This window comes from Rhagoletis pomonella, unplaced genomic scaffold (assembly GCF_013731165.1).
Source record: "Rhagoletis pomonella isolate Grant_MI unplaced genomic scaffold, Rhpom_1.0 Rhpom_scaffold_00005, whole genome shotgun sequence".
Lineage (NCBI taxonomy): Eukaryota > Metazoa > Arthropoda > Insecta > Diptera > Tephritidae > Rhagoletis > Rhagoletis pomonella.
The window spans coordinates 48,869,871-48,890,504 of NW_023458559.1; the positions used below are offsets into that span (position 1 = coordinate 48,869,871).

The window sequence follows — 20,634 nt, forward strand, 5'->3', positions numbered from 1 at the left end:
TATTAAGCAAAAGCCAGAAGTTTTGAAACAAGTTCACAGCAACGAAACAAATGACTGATATTTTAATGTTACCTTGTATTTAATTTTTTTCTTTCGTGAGACCTAGATTACTTACATATAAGTACCGTGCCGTACAAAATAATTGGCTCGGAGACTTTTTCATCTGATCACAGTTTCTAATCAGATCTTTTACAAAATTTTGAAAATGTAGCTTTTGAGCTAATTAGTAAAGTGCAAGTCTCAAGTTACCAGAAAATTTCGTTGATTTTTTCCATTATTTATTTTTTGCTGACAGTGTCTTCCACATACAAAAAAATTTCGAACATAGTTTGTATGGAAGAAACTAGCAGTAAAAACAATACCAAAAATCAACTAAATTTTTATGGGCTGCAAAACTTCATTTTCAAAATTTGTATAAAAAAGTCTGAATAGAAAGTTGCGAATTTGTATGCAAATTTATTGCATTTTCCCAAGTTTTGCACAAAGATTAGAAATTTTCTTTTTATGTTTTCTGATGTATTTAGTATAAACTGTATTTTTATAAGGAACAAAAAGGTACATGCATTGTGAAAAATTCTCTGTGCTTTAGTTGTGATAAATTGTTTTGTTTTGCTGGTGTACGTCGTAATGATCTCATGATCTCATGTTTTTATGTTTTTGTTTTTGTTTGTCAAAATAAAATTTTACTACATCCTTTCGTACGTAATTTTTGTCGAAACGAAAGGGAAGGGAGCGAGAGGCCTCCCCCCACCTCCCCCCCTTAAGTGTCCCGGTTTGGCAACAGAGATATCTGGCAGCCCTATGTATCGGAGACACAGCCGACAAATTTAAACGTAGAATACGTGGTATGGTTAAGAGCACATCCAAGTCAAAACCGAAAGCACACTCTAAGAAAAAAATATCGACAACGAAAGCGATAACACTATCGATAGCAAAATCGATAAAAACATCGATAACAAAATCGATCAAAATGTCGATAACAAAATCGACTAAATATAGATAGCAAAATCGATAATATATCGATAGCAAAATCGATAAAAATATCGATAACAAGATCTATAACGAAATCGATTATAAGATCTGTAGAAAAATCTATTACAAAATCGATAAAAAATATCATTTATTATATCAATAAGTTCCGAAAATATCGATAAAGATTTCGATAACAAAATGGATAAAAAATATCGATAACAAAACCGATAAAATATCGATTGATATATAGATAAGTCCCGAGAATCTCGAAAATCCCGAAATAGTCCCGAGATTGAGTATCTGTCTATATCCTTTTCTCTGTAAATACCTTTTTATAAGCTTTTATTTAACTTGGTCATCCCGCGCAAATCGTGGAAATTTCCAATCGATTTTAAACTAACTTCCCGACAAGTTAGAGACTTGAAATTTTCAGCATAGTTCCAATCACGATGACAATGCAATTTAAAATATAAATGAATTCCCTATATGGTCCAGGGGTCTTGATTCAAAGTCGGCCAAAAATTAGTAAAATTTATGGCTAACAGAGCGTAATTTGCCAAAGAACGTAAAAACAGAGCAAAGCCATTTATGGCAAATTCTCGACATCAACCTAGTCTAGATATGAACCTCGTTGTAGGCATCATATCAAGGAGATAAAATTAGAAGACTCGAGAAGATTCCTCGCCAGAAGAACTTTAATATTGCGCCTAAATATATGCCATGCTACAGCGGAAGTAGACGACACGCCATTTCTTTAAATGAAATTAACTGCTGCTATATGTATGTATGTACATATGTATGTTTATACAAAACGTAAGCAAACAACATTTTGCTGCATAGTCTTCTGTTCTCTTTCATTGCAAGTTGAATTATTTTAATATCTATTGCAGAATTTTGTACATAAAATAAAATAAAACTATTTAATATACAACGCTTTTATAAATGGACTAAAAATTAGAAAATAAAGCAATGTAAAAAAAATTTTTTTTAAAAATAAGCTTTTATTTAACATGTTTAATCAAAGGAATAAAATAAAGTAGTGAAACAAAAGATTTTTTAGCAAGAAAAATTTGTCAAAACTGCACTAAAATGAATAAAATAAAATAAGTTAAGGTCTCGTTAAAGTTACTAAAAGCCATTTAGTGAAAGGAGTTATTCAAACTCTAATGAAAATTACTAACAATTTGTACTAATTTACTTCGTTTACGAGACCTTAACTTGTTTTATTTTATTCATTTTAGTGCAGTTTTGACAAAATTTTCTTGCTAAAAAATCTTTTGTTTCACTACTTTATTTTATTCCTTTGATTAAACATGTTAAATAAAAGCTTATTTTTAAAAAAATATTTTTTTACATTACTTTTTTATCTTTCTTCCTCTATTTTCATCTTTACTTTTATCGGTATCCTCATCCTCATATTTTTCTTTATATTTATCTGTATTTTTTTTATGTTTATCATATTCTTCATCTACATATTCCCCTTCACCTTTGCCTTTTATAAATATTGCGCCATCTGTTATTCAAAAGTCAAAATACCTACACACACATACTTTTTGTCACTTCCAGCGCATGCACGTGTTTGCAAAATGATGTCGAAGTGATTTTGTATGGGAAATCATTTACGCCCATATATTTGAATCAAATAAACATACTTAGAAGATATCGACCAATACTTCCTATATACCAAATGAAAGGAAAAATCTTGAGTTTTGTATTAAAGAAAACAAGAACAAAATCATTCGAGCGGTTTTCGAGCATTTTGGAAATACAAAAAAAATTACTAATGTTTTCAACAATTTTTTGCATTAAAATGTTCAATATTTGTTGAAGTTATATAAAATTTGTACACGATAATGCCCCAATCAACCTATATCTCAAAAATGAAAGTTATATCTGGAAATCATAAGTTGCTATAGCGCTTTAAAAGCTCAAAATCGGCCCCAAAATAAGCCAATATTTATCGTTGTTCCTAGGACAGACACCGAATCGGTTACTTACAGAAATGTGTTTATCGATATGTTTGGAATTTTGTCTTTGAACGCCATACCTTACGTTCAAATCGCTTCATTAGTTCTCGTGCAATAAGCGATTTCGTAACGCTTTAAAAATTACAACCACAACATTTGAGCATAGCCTCCATGTCGAAATGTAAGACGTAGTCTACGTCAAAAAGTTCTAAACGACCCTAACGAATTACTTTCATTATGTATCTCCAAAATTTGTTTCGTGAATGTTGCTAGAAAATTAAATACGGCTAGGAAGAACTTTGTCCTATTTTAAGTTTTTACAAACAGAAATGTCAAATTATATTCCTTTCTCATCTCTTTCAATAACGGCAATGGAAGGAGTTTGCGTGTCTGCAGTGACAGCCTAGGCATTAGCTAGCTCTCTAACTACTTTCAAACTAGTACGGTAATGCAAGTCTCGGTTAAATTATTTTGGTAAACATAACGAGCTTGTCTTACTCGGGTGCCAGATCACACGAACACCTGGTAATAAGACATTCGACCAATTGACCAGAGTTGTCTCAGACCTTCGGTCATCGAAGCCACTATCATAAATTAGGTGAATACCTTCGCCCAGCAATGAATGGGAGACATCGAGGAGCTCCAGGTAGGCAAACCTCATTGATCAGACGATACTGCAAACAACTTGTTGGGTACGTGGGACGAACATCTGACTGTGGTAGGCGTACACGATAACCCCATTTGCCCTTCCTACCTTGAAATAATTAACTAAGAGGAATTTGGCCGCAATGTGCTCTGCATCTGTGTGGCTCTATGCACAACTCCATCCGAGGCAATGTGAGCCTTGTTCAATATTCTGCCAATTGAAATTGTTGGAAAACATTCAGCGGCGTATGCCGCGTAGAGGCTGGGGCAACTACCAGGCAGGAGAGATACTCAGAATGGCAACATCGCATTCTTAAAGAACTTAGATATACCAGGCACGGATTACTGTGTACCAAGTCTGAACTTCACTAACATGTATAGGATTTCTATTTCACACAGAGATTTATGACCAGGAGAGGCTCCTGATGAAAATAGATCAATCCAATGCTTCAACAATGGCTCTAAACTAGACGGCAAGGCAAGTGGGGAGTCTCCTCAGCCCTTACCCAACCACTGCAGCATCTTTCAAGCTGAAGTCGCTACTATACATATGTATAACGGTTGAACACCTACGTACAGAAGAATTCATATGTAACAAGCAGCATTCAATGCAGCCTGCAATACCATGCAGTTCAAAAACCGTAGCGGACTGTCGCAGATCTCTAAATGATATGGCTGGCCAGTCTACTCTTCACTATGGATGCCAGAGAACCGAAACATACCAGGCAACGAGAAGGCGAAAGAAACGAAAAAATTTGATTTCTCACTGGTATACCGACTGATACCACGCTTCGAAATTTCTGAAATTTTTACAAAAACTAGTTTCTCTTACTAACACACATCACTGACTTAACCAAGCATGAATATAAATTTTATATTCAGCATTCAAGACCGACTCATTGTTAGAGATAATTTTTTCAGTAATTGAAATTCACATTGTCCGGAATGCCAATAAATCTTATGGTATAAAATTTTGCACAAACGTCAGTGATAGTAGTACTAACCTATTTGTACAAAAATATATAATTTTTTTTTTGTGTCGGCATATCCCAACGTTTTGAGTTGGGAAGTCACTTTTTAAATTGATTATCTCAAGAAAATACCAAACAACTTTCTTCGCGTCCAATGACTTGTGAAAAAGGTGCGCATACACAAAATCCGTATCGAGTCGGACACTTTTTTAGTTATTTTTAGAAATTTCCAATACAAAATTTCTTAACTAGCGAAGACTAGATTATTTTTATCTACTCATCAAAATATTTAAGTTAAAAAAAAACGAACAACCTAAAAAATAGCAGCAATTTGTTTGCAGATAACAACAATAAAGTGAATGTTGATGTTTAGCTCAGACGCTTGGCTAAGTCGTAAAAATGTCGTCATACGATAATAAAGTTTCTTTGGCTATTTTTTGTTTGTTTGTTAATTTGTTTATTTTGGCATGTTTTAATTTTCCAAAAGTATATCTAAATGTTTCTTTGCTTTGTTATTTGAGAAAGTATGTGCTGGTAGTTAAGTTTTTTTTTATTGCTCCGCATTAGCATGAAAATTGCTTAAGATAAAATTCGTAGCTTTTTTACGCTGCGCTTGTAGTTATTTGGTATTTTAGTGGGGTATTTTTTTAATATTTGTTTAGATAGTTGCGATAGCTTTCGGTACATTTTTTTATTATTTTTTGTTTTACCTTTCTTTACTTACTAAGCATCTGCGCATCATTAACTTGCCATTTCTGCTAGTAATTTTGTCCAAAACTTTAAAAAATGCTGGTATTTATGCGAGTGGCATACAAACGAATTTTTAAGTCATACAGCATTAAAATGATTAAATTTTGCTACTACCATCTACCATACCCTTCGGCAGCTGTGCGCTTTTAGCATAGAAAATAACAAATTTCTACGAAATCTATGTTGGCTCATCAGAAATACAAAATTAAGGCAAACAATATCGGCAGACACATTACCCACAGCCACAGGGGGCAAAGCTGCCACCATACAACAACAACGGCTATCACTAAAACCTCAAAATTACATACAAACATAGCACAACGACCGGGCTGTATGTCACTTAGTCAACGCAGCAGCTGCCTGCAAGCTATGAATCAATAAAGTCGAAGATGTTAAAATTTCATTAAAAACTAATTTGTTGCCACAGTGAAGTGAGCATACAATACGTATGCATGTGTACAGTTACAAGTGTAAACAATGAGTGTATGTATATACAAAAGTTACACTAGTACCACCCAGTGGGAATTAGGAGCACGTAATAATACCTTATTAGCAACTTACTCTTCACCTGGCAGTCATTACCATTTCCCTGCCGATCGTCCCTTACTTTTACAAAGGCATGGCCGCCTTATGTAAGTAGGAATTTAGAATGTACATTTGGTATCAGACATACTTCTGAGCCGCTTTACAAAGTAAGTTACGTGTAATGCAGAGCAGTCGCTCGGAGTAGTTCGGTGCTTGGAAATAACTTCGGCTGCACGTTATTTTGCAACTGACAACGTAATGTGTCTTCGGAGGTGTTCATTTTGCCCTTTACTAGTAGATGACATTGGCCATGATGACAATTTTGGTACTAAAAACTGAAAGAAAACATGGCTTACCTCGCAAGGTGCTTACCTATTTTCCCAGTGGGCAGCAGCGTTGGTATGCGCATGCGTATACGCAACCTCCACATGCAAACATATACATACATACGTACAGTCAGCGTCAAAACTATGAATACCCTGATGTTTTGACGATTTTATTTATTTATACTTTCCATACCAAATTTTTCTTATTTTTTTATAAAAATATAGTTGATACAACAGCAAAAACCAGCAAAATATTTTTGTTTATTTCATATAACCTATTACATTTATATATACAAACATACACGACTACTTATAGTAAACATATAGTACTTAAAGTACATATACATACATACATATGTATTCAGAATTTTAATTTCGCTCTTTGAAAGCTGATATGCAAATTTAATGCCATCATAATGAGCAAAATTTTGTGCCTAAGAGTTATTAATCATTTTTCGTATAAGTCATTAAGCGGTTTTTTATTCAGTGCCTCAACAAATTATGCCAATTTTAGTACATTACGTTACACCAAAATTTCTTTGGATCTTCTCTACCCTTTTTACTTATTATTTACTTAATTTATTTTTGCAGTTTTCATCAGCGCATTAATTGATAAGAAAAGTGTGATGAGGTTTTAATTGTTTTATTTGCCTACAGGAAAAGAGAAATTAGAAACAATTCGCGTCAAAAACAATTAACAATAGTGTCAATCCATGTCGAATCGACCAATGGAACGGTTGGAATCGACCATTTTTTATTTGGATGCATTTTGTCTAGAACTTTATTTATCATAAAACAAATTTCTGCTAAGGGAATAAAATTAAAATTTTTTTGTGACCATTTTTCATTTCGAAATGACTGTAATGAATTTTATGATGAAAACATTTAAGTCACAAATGAACTCGGATAAAGAGAATAAAACAACAAAGAGAATAAAACAACAATTTTAATCTCGTTGAACATGAACAACACGAAGTGGTCAAAATTTTCTTAGGTTTCGAAGAGGACGCTAGCGTTACAAAATACCACGATTTAACGCTTGTTATGGAAAATTACGACGTGCTTGGGCCCATAATTTTTCTTCTCCTTAATGGCTCATCTGATTTTGTTAGGATTTTATGTAGGTACATAAATATTAGCAAATACCCGGCGTGTTTATTTGCTTAAAAGTATTTATGTGTTCCTACTCCCTCTCAAAACTTTGATGGCCTCATTCATACAAAATAAGATAGATTTAAAGTGATTTATGAAGTGAGATTTTAGGACAAATTTTCGATTTATGAAGAATTCTTTATTCTTTATGAATGCGGGTGGTAGTTGGTGCATTTCGAAGCTATTTAATATATATTCTAGAACTCGAGTCTACATATCGCGCACCTTCTTCAAATATATGTATTTTACTTATGTTAAAGCAAAATTTACCTTATCTTATCAATTTACCTGAATTAAATTCAGCTTTATTAAGTTCTATAAACAAATTGTAATGGAGTAGTATAATTTATTAAAATTATTTCGAAATAAATCGTTTTAGAACCTTTTTCGGTTAACATCGTTGTTGTAATATTTCCTGTAACGTAAAAATAAATTGATTTTACCTTGTATCCTATATGTCAACCCAATACGTCCTGCTGTTTTAGCGTGAATGAGCAACAAACATACTCAGACACTCACTCACAAGCTTTCGTTTAAGTAAGCTCATACTTAATTAATAATTAATAGGAGTAACGTTATCTTAATGATACATACGAAATTATAATTGTACTTCCTCTATGGCAATAAAGGACAACGCCTGCATTCGCATAGTAACTTTAATTAAAAATTATTCACTAAAATAAAAGGATCAACACGATACAACAATAATAATAAATTAGACAATCTTCTGCGGAAATGCACTATTCATTTTACCTTTTCTCTTTGCAACACGCTAGACTGGCTGCCTGCTCCATTACCATTAAAACAGTAATGTGGCAAGTTTCGCAACGGAAGCGCACAATTTCCGCTACAATGCGAAACTAAAATAGTACTTATGTAACCAAATAATAGAGGAAAAAAAAGATAAAAGTGAGTGAAATGTGCATAAATGCATTACATTGGTTTAACGCTTTAGTTGTGGGGAAAGTGTTAACGCTGATAGGCGCAAACTCGTGTGTATTCGTAGTTAGCATAAAAACACACACACACGCTTACTCCCTGCTGCGAAATGTATTATTTATATTAAACTTTGCATTTATTTTATGTGTTTGCCTGGCTGATAAAAAAATACCAATACTGTTCATGCGTGTATATATGTATATGTATACAAATACATATGTACATACCCTGCAAAAAATTGTGCGACTAATCTCTAAAGAGAGTATTCCGAGATTACTCTCAATCGGGTACAATTGGGCATTAATTAGTCCCAACTAGTCTCATACGGGTACTAATGGAGGTCAATTAGTCTCGACTCATCCCTTATGGGTATAATTGGAGATCAATTAGTCCCCAACTCATTTCTAACGGGTACTATTAACGATTTAATGATACCCTGCAAAAAATGGGACTAATCTGGGATGACTCCGGGAGCACTCGCAAAGGAGCATGCGACTAATACCACTTTTGATCTCTTTATATGGAATGAACAGATCGCTTTTGTTCGAGCATGTCCTATGAAGAAACTAATTGTTCACCTTTATACCCGAATGGGATAAAAAGCGACTAGTCACTTATAAAAAATAAAAATAAAAATTTGCGCCAGCTGAGATTCGAACCGGGGTGCTCAGTTTTGTTAGGCGAATACTCTCTCTGTGTGCCAACGCCGCACATGAAATTTCATTGACTAAGTGCGTACATATCATTAAATCGTTAATAGTACCCGTTGGAGATGAGTTGGGGACTAATTGATCTCCGGTTATACCCATAAGGGATAAGTCGAGACTAACTGGCCTCCATTAGTACCCGGATGAGACTAGTTGGGACTAATTAATGCCCAATTGTACCCGATTGAGAGTAATCTCGGAATACTCTCTTTAGAGATTAGTCGCACTATTTTTTGCAGGGTATGTACGCACTTTGTCAATGAAATTTCATGTGCGGCGTTGGCACACAGAGAGAGTATTCACTTAACAAAACTCGAATCTCAGCTGGCTCAGATTTTTATTTTTATTTTTTAAAAGTGACTAGTCGCTTTTTATACCCGTTTGGGTATAAAGGTGAACAATTAGTCTCTTCATAGGACATGCTCGAACAAAAGCGATCAGTTCATTCCATATAAAGAGATCAAAAGTGGTATTAGTCGCATGCTCCTTTGCGATTGCTCCCGGAGTCATCCCAGATTAGTCCCATTTTTTGCAGGGTAAATAAAAATCACTTTGAACTCATTTAGCCGTGTGCGCGACGCAGTGAAAAGAATAAATAGCAGTTAAACTAAAAATAAATTAACTATCAGGCAAGTATGTATTTATATGAAAATATGTAAGAAAAAATATTCGTTATAAACAGCGGAATGTCGCTTAAAGCTTCTACAATCGCGAGACATTAACCATCGTTGCTTGAACGTATTTTTTGCTAACGTAAAACAAAAGTGTGTAGTTTAGAGTAAAAATGCGCCTTTTAGCAAACAAAAATGTTTGGCAAACTTCAAAGTAAACGTCCAAAATAAGTAAGCAAAACCACATTCGCCACTGAAGAAATTTGCCACTTCCGTTTGTTTTTTTTTTTTTTTTTTTTTGTTCTATACAATGCTGATCAGTGATCACACTGTAGGTTGTTCGATCGCCTTTGCCCAGCAGACAAAATCTGGAAAGGAAAAAATAAAAATATTTTTAATGAATGAATGGAGCCGCTGTAAATTCAATTCGCTTGTGTTGAAGAATGAGTAAATTGTAAATATGAATTGAATGAATGAATGAATGGGCTGCTAAAAAATAAATGACTGCTTAAATTGTGAAATAAAAAACTAAAAATATATGTATGTAAGTACGTACATATATACATATGTGCCTTTGTATGAGAATCAATGAGCCAATGAAAAACAGATGGAAAAACAGATACACGCATTCATGTAAAAATAAACTATGTACATTCATAAATATACATACAAAAAAATCTAAATTACCTTGCCAAAATACTTTTGGACTTAAAGCATGTTCATATTATCGTTATTTACGTATCAAGTGATTTCGCTCTGTAAACTCTGTCAATAGATCGAATAGAAATGACATATTTTATCATAAATCAAGAACCAAATGATTAAAAAAGTTTCTTCATTTATTTTAGCTCCACTGTTGAGGAAATTTAAAAAAATGCCTAAAGGGTATGTAACGATTTGTTTTTTGAAATCAAGTACAAACCCAACACTCGTACGTAGACGTGTTATAGAAATTATGAACGAAAATTTGAACTTACTTGATTTATGTGAAGTAATTTCATCGCAACAAAGTAATTTATGCTGTAATGTGAATATAGTTTTATGTCGAATTTCCACTAGGCAAAAAAATGTCAAAATTTTTAATGACAATGTGGACAAGGGTGTCCAGATTGTTAAAAAAAGCGCAATTTCTGAAAAAAAAATCGCCAAAAACCGTTAATTTTATTTTTTTTTTAAGTAAAAGTCTTGAGATTGATTTAACTAAACTTTTATTTTAAAAATGAGATCTTATTATAACATAGTTTTTAAAACCAAAAACTAATGTAATACCTTTAATAATAAATAAGGCAAATCACTTATATAATACTGATGTACAAACAATTTTCTTTAAAAAATACGCATACTTTTTAAGAATATTTGTTTCAACAAATTTTACAATAGGGCTGCGCAATTATTAAATTTATTATAACTCATATTAATTGACTAATCGCACAATCTGCTTTTAAGAGCTCGGCGCTAAAAATTAAATAAGCAGCTATAATAAAGCGAGATCACAATTCCACAATTTCTTCAAAATCACCTATAGTATCTGAATGATTTACACTTCTGTTGTTGTTATATATTGAGCTATTCGACCTTGATATCATACTGTTTGATATTGGTAACGTGTTGCAGCAGAAACTATTAGCTTTCATATAACACTTTATTCGAACTATTGAATTAAGGCTTTCCAAACTCATCCTATTTCGAATCTTAGTTTTTGTTGAATTCATTAAGGAAAAAACGCGCTCAACAAAGCATATGAGTAGGGCAGTTTACTTATATTTCCAAACATTTTATTGCCTTTGCGGTTTTCACTCTGTGGAAAATTATCCAAAATTCTTCAGAATCGGATGGAATGGTTCTGAGAAAAGTTATTCCATGGGAAAGTTAAAAGATTTAAATATTCAGTTTCCGCTGCTTTTCTTTCCTTCAAAGTCAAATAGTGAATTGGCAGGTCCCTGAAACTCGCCCTCTTGTGATTCACACTCTTTTCTGGTGACAAAATCAAAGCTTTTTTAAAAGTATTTAATTGACTAGGTAATCGTTTCAAAAGTTCTTCGATTACGGTGATTAAACATTTTTGACAGTCTTCTTAAGTCAAGTTTATCACGCAGTTCAATAGCCTCTTCTGTAAAATTATCGTGGAAAATTAAGTTTTGTATATTTTTATAATTGGAAAAAACCGTCAAAAATCGCCAATGGCGGTTTCCTAAATTTTTACGCTGAAATATCCAAAAAAACGTCGACAAATCTGGACACTCTGATATGGGCATTAAACAAGTAAGAGCAGTGCTGTCTTCGGCTATGCCGATGGCTTCATAACTTTCACGAACATCAGAAAATTTTACTTTAACAGATTACTGCATTTGAAACTAGTTGTTTGGGAGCTAAACAAAATTTTTATATCCACAGCATACATAGATAGAGGAGTTACATACATATGTATATAAAAAGTCATATCTACAAAATCAGTGGTATGGAATATATATCCACTTTTAAAGCACCAATCTAAGTGATTTTCACTGTAGTGTGTGATCGGTATGTAAAGCGATAACACAATTTAATGTGCTTAGCTGCCTAAATAAAGGAGTTATATCGCATAAACTTGTATCAATCAGTGGTATAGGGCATACAGATAATACAGCACCGATCTTGATGATTTTCTCAGTAGACTTTGCATGATTACTTAGAAAATAGCTCACGAAAAACCACGTCTAAATTATCTTTTTTTTTACCTCCCTTTTATTAGCTCGGGATGTAACTATGTAATATGGATACGCCTAAAAGATGCAGCGATTTCTATTCTCATACTTGATGACAGTGCGAATGCAAATTATAATAGCGAGGTTTTAGTTTTTAAACTATAATTTTATTACTTTGAAAATTCTCATTTTTCGAGACTACAACATTTTTTTGTTTTTTTTACGCGCTGAAGTTTTATAAGCATACTTGAAATCGACATTAAAAAACCTATATTATTAAGTCAGTCCTGTTTTCTAGATCAATCTCGTCCACAATTTGTTGAAATTTGTTTTTGATTTACACTTTCCTAAAGAATTCACCTTGAAAGGAACGATCTTTTGTCTCTTAGGAAAGCACAGTTACCCACGGACGTTAAAACGGAGAATGTGTCAGCTAACACGATCTATCTTTTGGGATCTGCGTGTTAACAAAAACTCATCACCGCATGACCGTGACCTAGACGTTGCTTCTCTCCCTTTCTATCAACAGCAAACTTGATATGTTTCTACGTACTTCTACGCTACGCTACGTGCACGTTCGTGGGTAACCGCGCTCTAACGCATAAAAAGTCCTCGCGTATTGGGACATACATACGTCATTGTTGGCAGTCATAACTTGGGTTTAGTAAAGGACTTTGTTTTCCTAGAATCCAGCATAAACACCACCAATAATGTCAGTCTGGAGGTAAAGCTAAGATTAAAGCTTGCCAACAGTTGTTACATCAGGCTCGGTAGGCAATTGAAAAGCAGAGCCCCCTCTCGACGAACAAAAGTCACGCTCTTAAAATCTCTCACCACGCCCGTCCTTTCATATGGCGCATAAACATGGACGATGTCTAACAAAGATGAGAATGCCCTGGAGCCTTTCGAAAGATCAATTCTGCACAAGATCTATGGCCCTGTTCGTCTGGGCGACGAGTACCGAAGAAAATGGAATGGCGAACCGTACGAGCTTTTTAACGACATGGACATAGTTAAGCGCAGAAAAATACAACGATTACGCTGGCTTGGACATGTTGTACGCATGGATGGCAACGCTCCTTTGAAAAGATCCTTCGACTCCGCACCCATGGGCGAACAACGAAAGCAAGGGCGCCCATGAACACAATGGAAGAGCTAAGTTCGTGTTCGAATAAGCGTTGAACAACTGGCACAAATCCGCAAAGGATATGTGCAACTGGCTCAGCTTTTTGGTCTAGGGCCAAAACGTCAAATAAGAAGAAGAAGATGTCATATTGCTTATAGCTCTTGTGGAGAAATTTGCCAAAATCTCGAACTTCGGTTTAAAAAAAACCGGGTTTTCGTACATCTGCGCACTTAGAGGCCAGTAATTTAGTTGGCTATCAACCGATCTTCAGTTTATGACGGGTTTAAGCAAGAAGAACTTAGACCTTTCCAATGGTATATTTGTCAATTTATAAAATTTAACAGATATGTGTATTTTTGCACAGTGAATACATTTTTTTTAATTTTTCGCAACTTTTAAATTTTGTCGATTTTTAAGCACTATTTTTTAAAGCAGTCATACTAGTCTTGAATTCTTTCAAAAATTATGTTAAATATCGACTAAAACGAATTTTTTTATTCAAAAAAAATCTATTGAAAACTGACTGAGTTATTCAACTGAAACAATTTTTAATTAAAGTTTGTTCAAAAAGATATTATTTTTTGTTGCTTCAAAGCTTTATATGTATGTATGTATATGTATTTCCCTAGTATGTACATACATATCATTATGTACTATTATTTTTAAATAAGTGAATTCATAAAAAATTTACCCATGGCAATCAGCATTAAGTAGTATGAATTTACCTGCTCTCGCAACACAATAAACTCTGAAATTGTGAGTATTTCCGCTGTCTGTATGAAATTATAGCTTTTATCAGCGTTATTCGTTTTGTGCACACCATCACACACACGCCGAAAAAGAAATTGTCACGCAACAATACCGCTAAGCAAGCATACTCTACTCACTTCCTCCCAATTGTTGCATTTAAGTAGGTAGATAACTAATATGCCGACGATATGTACATATGCACATACATGGAGGCATGCACAAAATGCAAAAAAGGCATACATTTTTACAAAAATATTTGTGAAGGCTTTGCGTTTCCTAAAAGAAATTTGTAGTAAAATTCGGTTGCAAGTACTAAAAAGCTGTGGATTGAAATATGAGAAGGGGCAAGAGGAGAGAAGAAATATCTTTCTACGTATATATGTATGTATGTATGTAGTATGTACATATATGTTAGTAGTGGGAAACAAATTGAATTTGCCAGCACTCGAAATTTTTTGAATGATACAACAAGCTTTCCTCATCTCAGCTGCATAGCTGCTCAACAAAGTTACTGACGCGTTAGGGTCACAAATCGTTGGATCAGAGTGTGGGATGCGTACAGGCGGCAGGGGGGCGTGCAGTTTGCTACACTTCAAATGCAATTCTGCTTAACAGAGCACAACTAGCTAAGTACTTATGTGGGTATGTATGTATGTACATTTGTACTTATACAGTGAGATAATGATAAAGCTGACAGTACCCCCACACATTGTCACGAGCAATCACCGATGTGAAAATATGCATACCGACAAATATACATATGTATGTACGTGCATTAGTATGCCTCACCAAAGAAAGTTGCGGGTTTTCCACCGAAATTGTAATTTCTATTATATTTTAAGTCACCCACGAAAATATTTCCGAAAAATTTTAAGATTTACGTGAGGTGGACCGAATTCAAAATAACTCCAAAAATGAAATGTTTCCTCAATAAAATTGGTTTTTAAAAATATATTTTCCAAAATATCACCTTAGTTTATAGAAGCGTTTAAACTTAAAAGGTCTGCATAAAAAAGTTTCGAAAATTTTATTGACGGAATCAAAACCTTGACATTTTTGTAAGTATTTTCAAATCGGTGCGATTTTTTATTATTGTTACTTTTTTTGGCGTGGAGATTGATGCACCCCAATGTACATGCATAAATATTTTTACAAATATACAAATAGAGTATTGTCAAGTCAACCGCTGTCTACGATATTCAGTAGCTATTTTTTGTGTGGGCTTAAGTGTTTTTTGTGTTTTTTCTCTTTTTGCGCTAGTTCTCGCTATTCATACACTAGGTATATATTTTTTTTTCCTTTATTGTTGTTGTTGCTTCTGTAGGTGTTGTTGTTTGCCGTTTATGGCACATATTTTTATGTTTATTCTTTTTTTTCATTATCTGGCTATTATAATTTTTTTTTTTGCGTTGAACTCAAAATCCGGTTTGGTGACTGCGTGTCTCCGAAGCAGCGCAAATTTGTTTATACCATGCTGCCGCACGACGAGCCGCACGTTGTTTTCAAATTACGAGTATTTCACCTAACAGAATGCTTATTTCTTTGGAGCGCATATTTCATAAGCGAGTGTTGAGAACTACATACATATTTGTCATTTCAAAAGGTGTTTTTTGTTTTTGCGGCGTAACAATGTTTGAACATCTCATTCAAGCTCAATAGCTCCCGCATATTTGCCACAATATTTTCTCTTTTTTCATCTCTTTCGCTTTCGTATTTATTTTTATTTTTCTTATAAAGTTGCTATTTTTTACTTTTATGTCACCGTATTCCTTATCGCTTCAGCTTCGCTACCTTGAAGGCCGTTATTTGAACTCATCAATGAATGATGCAAAAGAAATGAAAGATACATTTTTTTAACGTTCACACATTTTCGTCACACTCGCTTTTTGACTGAACGTCTACTCCAATTTGTATTTAGTGAGCGTGCTATTAGTTCGAAATATTTTAGTTGAATTCTTAAGCCTTAAGTATGATATAAATTTTGCAGTGCTCAGATGAGGCCAAGCTTTTCATAGTATTTCTTTCCTTTAATGCTCTCGGGCAGCGTGAAGTACATACCTAACCATATAGGTTCCCTGAGAGCCGAACACCGTCTAAAGGGTAAATAAGGGGTCGGTAGCCATATATGTAATGTTGCAGAGGAGCGATGGACCTCCCGTCGAAGTGGTGGTTTATTCACTCTATGAAACCATAATTAAACCCGTTTTACTGTATGGTGTCCTTGGTTGTTGGAGCGAATAAGTTGGGCACTTTGAACCGCAACTACTCCTGAACTCAATGCTAGGCCAGTTTTACTTCCCAGAATGGGCATACTTCGGAATTCTAAGAATATTCAAGCTTATTCTGAACCGAATCCACCTCTCCTTCACCTATACCATGTGCCCTTAAGGAAGGACTGGGTGGGGTGTATTTAGAATTTGAAATCATAGTCATCTGAACCTATTCATCTACAAAAGTGTCGAAGTTGGTTGGGAGCGAATGTGTAGTTGTCTTCGGTGAGGTGCTCTCCTTCAACTGACCCCAATTGGAAATGCCAAGTAAAGCTAAGTCCGCCTTCAACCGGGAGTCCGCTCTGTATTGCGGTTAAAAACTGAAAACGATTCGAAAGGTGACAAGGACTTATACAAATTCATAGCACCAAGTATTTGAAAGCGAATGATTTTCCTTTCGAAACCTCTATTACCACAATCGCGACCCACTCCACTGACTATATGCGGTCCGCTTTTTGATAAATGCCCTGCACGGAAACCTCGAACTAGTGAATCAAATTTCTAGTTATTTGTTGCAAAAAACGAACCAGCCCGATACTAACTAGATCCCCACCGGTTCGAAATCAGCGAAATGTGGTACTTTTAAGCAACTATTTTATTTCACTTTTTCCATTAGAAATCTACAGTGAAACCCGCTTAAGTACCTCCCTGCTCAAGTAACCCGCTTAACTAACCAACATTTTTGTGCGCCTACCTAAGTACCTTAATTTTTCGTACCCCATTTACCATTTTACTTATAATTTTCCCCTTTTAAGTGCTCTTTTAAGATTCCTTAAAATACTTACATAAAATCAACAGTAATGTTTAGCCACTTGAAACCTGCACATTATTACACTAAAATTGAATGGGCAATAAAACTGTATACTCAAAAACACCCTTCTGCGAAAAAAGTTTAAAATTTTGATGATTTTTTTAAGTGTTCCACAAAATTTTAAGCTTAGGTTTATATGGTATATTTATACTATAAATATGTATAATCAATACCTTCTAAACGATTTAATTTTTTGTGAAAATTACATACCACTGCTTTATCGTTTTTTTTTTTATAATTTTCTTTATTTGTTTATCTGTTTAAATAATGCTACGATCATGGTTTTAAACTACGTATACTTCATTAAATCTTAATGTTTTAATCAAGGATTTACATATTTATGCAAGTTAACAAGACGATGTATCTACATCAATAATTATGTTCGCTTAAGTACCCGCATCGAGGTACTTAAGCGGGTTCTTTTAAGCTGACATTTTTCGTGAGGTACTTAAGCGGGTTTTACTGTACATCTAAGGTATCGATTTCAGAACAGGTTCAGAACTATGGAAAAAGGAATACAGAGCGAACTAGATCTTATCTGTCGAATTTAGAACTTGTTAGGAACTATCAAAAAAGAGATGCAGCGGAGGGCTTGTTTACTTTACATACTTAGATATGTGTTCGGCGGCTTTTTCGGTCAAATACGCTTCCATTGTGCACTTCGCAGATGCTTTTTCATAGCACAAAAGTTTATGTTAATATTTTATCATCTTGGAATCTTCTGGAATCTAACTGCCACTCAGCTACAGCCAAAGGTATGTAAACGTACATTTCTTACAACCATTCAAACAAATTTAATTTCAAATTGAAAACACATTTCGTTGAAAATAATTTAAATCACACACACGGAAGAACCAAAAAGATTAAAAAATCATGACACTTTTTTCTTTCATCTGTCGATTTTAGAACTGTTTTGGAACTATAGAACTTAGAACTAGTTCGGAAAAGGGATGCAGCGGGGGATAACTGACACTTCCTAGGACATCGTATAAGATGGGCCGAAGAAGTTTTCAGTGCTCTGCTGGCATTTTTATGATATGTGAAATATTCGCTTTCAGAATTAGTAAAAGTTGCGCCAAATGGAGGCAAGGCTAGGTCTTGTATCGCTCAAAGCCAAATTGCTTAAAGCTCTTCCACAGCGGTGTAAAAGGTTCGGCTATCCTTAAACGCTGAAATTAGTTATTTGTCACGTCGATTCGAATTTCAGATATGAAATTCCAGTAATATTTTCCCATAGTACTATATGTAAGTACACTTCCGTATGGACATCTATGGTCTATGCACAAAAACAATAACTATGTATGTCATAATACCGTTAAGGAAAATGTGTCCGACTGATGTCATTTCCGGCGTAAATTTGGTATGTTGTTTATACATACCTACTTATTTGCTGGAACAGGGAGCTTAGCCACAGTTATTTATTTAAGTAGCCAGGAAATTTTTTAAGCGAACATGAAAAATACTTACACAGATTTTTAAAGCATACAAATAAAATCGCTCAATTCACAGGAAAGTATTATTTGGGTAAATTGTTTATATATTGTTATATAGAAAATTGAAATAAAAAAACTGTTCTTCTGCTATTTCTTTGAACAGATAAACAAATAAGCGCCAGTACATGATCCGCTTGTAAAAACACATGTACAGATATGTACATATGTCTTCATTTGTATTCTCAATGGGGCACATTTGTGTGGGTGGCGCGCACTTCCGGTGCAAGCGGAAGTGAAAGCAAAATATACATACAACCTATGCATAGCAAAAAAAAAAACAAAATACAACAACACCAAAGAACTACAAAGTCAGCGATGATGCCACCAACGTTGCGCTGAAGCAGTAATTGTGAATTGAAATGTGCCAATAGATATGTGCATTAGGGTGGTACAAAAATACACAGGCAAATCAAATTTTTTGAATTTTCTTGCTGTTACCCCACAGAATTATAGAAAATAGAAAATAAAAGTTGCGTTCCAGGTGCTCACGGTGGTGATCGGACTTATTCCTCCGGCCTAAAATCAACCGGACCAAATCTCCTGCACAAAAAATCTCCCCGACAAAAATGTCTCGGACAAAATCCCCCGCAACATAAATCTCCCGGATAAAATCGCCCCAAAAAAAATCTCTACGAAAAAAGAGATATTCACGATTTGCAGTTTTTTTTACAAGAAAACGTTCCAGGTGCCAAAAAACCTGTAAGTCAAAGCACTTTTGTGAGAGTACCTTGCACTCTCTCTCAGTCAAAACTTGCAGGTGCTAGTCCAAAGTTTGTCTTCCTACAAGTTCATGAAAAGTGTCAAACAATACGCAGGGTTGCATTTGTAAACAAAAACACACCTTACATATGTTAAAAAATGGAAGTGGTTACAGGAAAAGTGGTTTTTCGCATTCCAGGTGACTTTTACTGTTTCGCTCTCGCTCCTCTCTTTCAAGAGAGTAATTTTGTTATTTGACAGTTTTACAGGTTTTTACACGAAGTGACCGTTTTTTTTTTGTTTTTGAAATGGGTTAAGTGATGCAAACGCAAAATTTACTATTCAAAAAGGCCTACAATTTTAGACGGATTTTAATTTTTTTTAATTGAAAGATAATTAAATTCTTAATTGGTTTAAGCAACTACTTTTTAAAATATTTATTTGTTTAGGTAAATTAACTTGTTTAGTGCAAAGTGCACAGAAAGTAACAATTTTGAAGAAAATCTATTCTCGTCTTCCTATTAATGAACGTTACATAATAATAACTGGTTGAAAACAATAATAGGGTGCCACTTAAACGAAAAAATGCACACCAAAAACTAATAATTTTTTGAAATGTTCTATTTAATTAATTTATTTTTTTAATTTATAGAAAAATTTTAGTGCCCAATAAGTTTTAGTGTATACAATGAAGTGCAGTATACTGAAATTTACGTATGCAATTTTATAGCCCAATAAATTTTAGTACAATTAAATATGCATATAACTGTACTGTTTGAAGATTTCTCAAAGGAAATATTTCCATTAGATCAAAAAAATATTTGTTTTTAGCAATTTTATGCCAATTCTATGAAAAAATGTCTTTTCTCCATATGAAATACTGTTTTGAAAACTTCAAAGCCCCGGCGGCATGGTTAAATGGTAAAGAAACAGATTTCTTTAATTTCCATGCTCTTTTGGAATTTATTTATTTATTTGTTTACCACCCTGATGTACATAGCTACTTTTAGTGACGCCATTAGCAAAATAAAACTTATTCAATGAAACCTGGCTATGACGCATTCCCAACATCAAATCGGTGAATGAAAACAATAGAATACATACATACATACATACCTGTTCAAAAAAAATTTTCAATGCAAAGTGTAAAAGGCGTAGAAAAAAAACACAAAACAACGCAACTGCAAATTTCACGCTGCAACGTGAGCGGTAGTTTGTGAATGAGACCGCTGGACG

At 34.1% G+C, this 20,634-nt stretch overlaps 1 protein-coding gene across 1 annotated transcript in view; it reads left to right on the forward strand.

Annotated features, from left to right (window-relative positions):
• LOC118739090 (dual specificity protein phosphatase Mpk3-like) overlaps window positions 1-20,634 on the forward strand; it is a 109,377-nt gene that overhangs the window by 79,713 nt on the left and 9,030 nt on the right. The gene's annotated exons all lie outside the window — the stretch shown is intronic.